Here is a 5,833-nt window from a genome sequence, read left to right as displayed (position 1 = left end):
AACCAAACTGATAATTTGAAGAGACTTGCAAAGATAACCAATCATACATAAAAGAATTCAGAAGATTCAAATATTGTTCATAGATAAACTTGATCATAAACCCACAATTCATCGGTCTCAACAAACACACCGCAAAAGAAGATTACATCGAATAGATCTCCACGAGAGAGGGGGAGAACATTGTATTGATATCCAAAAAGAGAGAAGAAGCCATCTAGCTAATAACTATGGACCCGAAGGTCTGAGGTAAACTACTCACACATCATCGGAGAGGCTATGGTGTTGATGTAGAAGCCCTCCGTGATCGATGCCCCCTCCGGCGGAGCTCCGGAACAGGCCCCAAGATGGGATCTCACGGGTACAGAAGGTTGAGGCGGTGGAATTAGGTTTTTGGCTCCGTATCTGGTAGTTGGGGGTACGTAGGTATATATAGGAGGAAGAAGTACGTCGGTGGAGCAACAGGGGGCCCACGAGGGTGGAGGGCGCGCCTGGGGGGGGGGGTAGGCGTGCCCCCTACCTCGTGCCCTCCTGGTTGATGTCTTGACGTAGGGTCCAGGTCCTCTGGATCACGTTCGTTTCAAAAATCACATTTCCGAAGGTTTCATTCCGTTTGGACTCCGTTTGATATTCTTTTTCTGCGAAACTCTGAAATAGGGAAAAAACAGCAATTCTGGGCTGGGCCTCCGGTTAATAGGTTAGTCCCAAAAATAATATAAAAGTGTATAATAAAGCCCAATAATGTCCAAAACAGAATATAATATAGCATGGAACAATCAAAAATTATAGATACGTTGGAGTCGTATCAAGCATCCCCATGCTTAATTCCTGCTCGTCCTCGAGTAGGTAAATGATAAAAACAGAATTTTTGATGTGGAATGCTACTAGGCATAATTTCAATATAATTCTTCTTATTGTGGCATGAATGTTTCAGATTTGATATGATTCAAGATAAAAGTTTAATGTTGACATAAAAACAATAATACTTCAAGCATACTAACTAAGCAATTATGTCTTATCAAAATAACATAGCCAAAGCAAGTTATCCCTACAAAATCATATAGTCTGGCTATGCTCCATCTTCCCCACACAAAATATTCATATCATGTACGACCCCGGTTTTGGCCAAGCAATTGGTTCATACTTTTAACGCGCTTCAGCCTTTTTAACTCTTACACAATACATGAGCGCAAGCCATGGATATAGCACTATGGTGGAATAAGGTATAATGGTAGGGGTTATGTGGGAAGACAAAAAAGGAGAAAGTCTCACATCAAAAAGGCTAATCAACGGGCTATGGAGATGCCCATCAATTGATGTTAATGCGAGGAGTAGGGATTGCCATGCAACGGATGCACTAGAGCTATAAGTGTATGAAAGCTCAAAAAGAAACTAGGGTGTGCATCCAACTTGCTTGCTCACGAAGACCTCGGGCATTTGAGGAAGCCCATCATTGGAATATACAAGCCAAGTTCTATAATGAAATTTTCCCACTAGTATATGAAAGTGACAAAATGAGAGACTCTCTATTATGAAGATCACGGTGCTACTTTGAAGCACAAGTGTGGTAAAAGGATAGTAACATTGTCCCTTCTCTCTTTTTCTCTCATCATTTTTTTGGCCTTTTCTCTTTTTTTATGGCCTCTTTTTTTTAGTCCGGAGTCTCATCCCGACTTGTGGGGGAATCATAGTCTCCATCATCCTTTCCTCACTTGGGACAATGCTCTAATAATGATGATCATCACACTTTTATTTACTTAGAACTCATGAATTACAACTCAATACTTAGAACAAAGTATGACTCTATATGAATGCCTCCGGCGGTGTACCGGGATATGCAATGAATCAAGAGCGACATGTATGAAAGAATTATGAACGGTGGCTTTGCCACAAATAGAATGTCAACTACATGATCATGCAAAGCAATATGACAATAATGGAGCGTGTCATGATAAACGCAACGATGGAAAGTTGCATGGCAATATATCTCGGAATGGCTATGGAAATGCCATGATAGGTAGGTATGGTGGCTATTTTGAGGAAGATATAAGGAGGTTTATGTGTGATAGAGCGCATCATATCACGGGGTTTGGATGCACCGGCGAAGTTTGCACCAACTCTCAAGGTGAGAAAGGGCACTACACGGTACCGAAGAGGCTAGAAAATTTGCAGAAAGGTAAGTGTGCGTATAATCCATGGACTCACATTAGTCATATAGAACTCATATAATTATTGCAACAATTTACTAGCCCTCGAAGCAAAGTACTACTATGCTTGCTCCTAGGGGAAGGGTTGGTAGGAGTTAACCATCGCGCGATCCCAATGGCCACACAAAGGAAGACAATCAACAAATACTTCATGCTCTGACTTCGTTACATAACGGTTCACCATACGTGCATGCTATAGGAATCACAAACTCCAACACATGTATTTTTCAATTCCACAATTACTCAACTAGCACAACTATGATATTACTACCTTTATATCTCAAAACAATTATCAAGCATCAAATTTCTCATGATATTAATTAAAGCAAATTGCCATGCTATTTTATGGCTCTCAAAATAATATAAGTGAAGCATGAGAGATCAATAGTTTCTATAAAAGAAATCCACCACCGTGCTCTAAAAGATATAAGTGAAGCACTAGAGCAAAACTATATAGCTCAAAAAATATAAGTGAAACACATAGAGTATTCTAATAAATTCCGAATCAAGTGTGACTCTCTCAAAAGGTGCGTACAGCTAGGATGATTGTGGTAAACTAACAAATAAAGACTCAAATAATACAAGACGCTCCAAGCAAAACACATATCATGTGCTGAATAAAAATATAGCTCCAAGTAAAGTTACCGATGGAAATAGACGAAAGAGGGGATGCCTTCCGGGGCATCCCCAAGCTTTGGCTTTTAGGTGTCCTTAGATTATCTTGGGGTGCCATGGGCATCCCCAAGCTTAGGCTCTTGCCACTCCTTGTTCCATAATCCATCAAATCTTTCACCCAAAACTTGAAAACTTCACAACACAAAACATAACAGAAAATCTCGTAAGCTCCGTTAGCGAAAGAAAACAAAAGACCACTTCAAGGTACTGTAATGAACTCATTATTTATTTATATTGGTGTTAAACCTACTGTATTACAACTTCTCTATGGTTTCTAAACTATTTTACTAGCCATAGATTCATCAAAATAAGCAAACAACACACGAAAAACAGAATCTGTCAAAAACAGAACAGTCTGTAGTAATCTGTAACTAACACAAACTTCTGGAACTCCAAAAATTCAGCCAAAATAGGAAGACCTAGACAATTTGTTTATTGATCAGCAGCAATTGTAATCAGTATTTTATCACGTTCTGGTGATTTTTAACAATTATTTTCGTGAACAGAAAGTTTCTGGAATTTTCTGCAAGATCAAATAACTATCATCCAAGAAGATCCTATAGGTTAAACTTGGCACAAACACTAATTAAAACATAAAAACACATCTAACCAGAGCCTAGATCAAATATTTATTCCTAAACATAAGAAAAAATTAAAAAATTAAAAATAAAATTGGGTTGCCTCCCAACAAGCGCTATCGTTTAACGCCCCTAGCTAGGCATAAAGGCAAGGATAGATCTAGGTAAATCTTTGGTAGGTAATCCATAATTGGCTCTCATAATAGATTCATAAGGTAATTTTATTTTCTTTCTAGGGAAGTGTTCCATGCTTTTCCTTAACGGAAATTGGAATCTAATATTCCCTTCCTTCATATCAATAATTGCACCAATCGTTCTAAGGAAAGGTCTACCAAGAATAATAGGACATGAAGGATTGCAATCTATGTCAAGAACAATAAAATCTACGGGCACATAGTTCCTATTTGCAACAATAAGAACATAATTAATTCTTCCCATAGGTTTCTTAATGGTGGAATCCGCAAGCTGCAAGTTTAAAGAACAATAGTCAAAATCACGGAAACCTAGCAAATCGCACAAAGTCTTTGGAATCGTGGAAACACTAGCACCCAAATCACATAAAGCATAGAACTCACGATCCTTGATTTTAATTTTAATAGTAGTTTCCCACTCATCATAAAGTTTTCTAGGGATAGAAACTTCCAACTCAAGTTTTTCTTCATAAGATTGCATCAAAGCATCAACGATATGGTTGGTAAAGGCTTTATTTTGACTATAAGCATGTGGAGAATTTAGCATGGATTGCAACAAGGAAATACAATCTATCAAAGAGCAATTATCATAATTAAATTCCTTGAAATCCAAAATAGTGGGTTCATTAATATCTAGAGTTTTAATCTCTTCAATCCCAGTTTTACCAATTTTTGCATCAAGATCTAAAAACTCCGAATTCTTGGAACGCCTTCTAGGTAAAGGTGGATCATATTCAGTCCCATCATTATCAAGATTCATATTGCAAAACAAAGATTTAATAGGGGACACATCAATAACCTTTAGATCTTCATCTTTATTTTCATAGAAACTAGAAGAACACGATTTCACAAAGCAATCTTTCTTAGCACGCATCCTAGCGGTTCTTTCTTTGCACTCATCAATGGAAATTCTCATGGCTTTGAGAGACTCATTGATATCATGCTTAGGGGTAATAGATCTAAGTTTCAAAGAATCAACATCAAGAGAAATTTTATCAACGTTCCTAGCCAATTCATCAACTTTAAGCAATTTTTTTCAAGCAAAGCATTGAAATTCTTTTGCGAATTCATAAACTCCTTAACACTAGTCTCAAGTTCAGAAGGCATCTTATTAAAATTTCCATAAGAATTGTTGTAGGAATTACGATAATTATTAGAGGAATTACTAGGATACGACCTAGGATTAAAGTTTCCTCTATACGCGTTGTTACCAAAATTATTCCTACCAACAAAATTAACATCCATAGATTCATTATTATTCTCAATAAAAGTAGACAAAGGCATATCATTAGGATCAGAAGGAACACTCTTAGTAGCAAATAATTTCATAAGTTCATCCATCTTTCCACTCAAAACATTAATTTCTTCTATCGCATGCACTTTTTTACTAGTAGATCTTTCAGTGTGCCATTGAGAATAATTAACCATAATATTATCTAGGAGTTTAGTAGATTCACCTAAAGTGATTTCCATAAAAGTGCCTCCCGCGGCCGAATCTAAAAGGTTTCTAGAAGCAAAATTCAATCCGGCATAAAAAATTTGTATAATCATCCACAAATTCAAACCATGTGTAGGGCAATTACGTATCATTAATTTCATCCTCTCCCAAGCTTGTGCAGCATGTTCATGATCAAGTTGCTTAAAATTCATAATATCGTTTCTAAGAGAGACGATCTTAGCGGGAGGAAAATACTTAGAGATAAAAGCATCTTTGCACTTGTTCCAAGAATCAATACTATTTTTAGGCAAAGAAGAAAACCAAGCTTTAGCACGATCTCTAAGTGAAAAAGGAAATAGCTTCAATTTAACAATATCATTATCCACATCTTTCTTCTTTTGCATATCACACAAACAACGAAGCTATTTAGATGGGTAGCGGCATCTTCACTAGGAAGGCCGGCAAATTGATCTTTCATGACAAGATTCAACAAAGCAGTATTGATTTCGCAAGATTCAGTATCGGTAAGAGGAGCAATCGGAGTGCTAAGGAAATCATTGTTGTTGGTATTGGTGAAGTCACACAATTTAGTATTATCTTGAGCCATCGTGACAAACAAGCAATCCAACACACGAGCAAACAACAGACGGGCGAAAAAGAAGCGAATGAAAAAGAGAGGGCGAATAAAACAGCAAGGGTGAAGTGGGGGAGAGGAAAACGAGAGGCAAATGGAAAATAATGTAATGC

Source organism: Triticum aestivum, chromosome 6D (genome assembly GCF_018294505.1).
Source record: "Triticum aestivum cultivar Chinese Spring chromosome 6D, IWGSC CS RefSeq v2.1, whole genome shotgun sequence".
Taxonomy (NCBI): Eukaryota; Viridiplantae; Streptophyta; class Magnoliopsida; order Poales; family Poaceae; genus Triticum; species Triticum aestivum.
Note: the sequence above shows the minus strand (reverse complement) of the source record.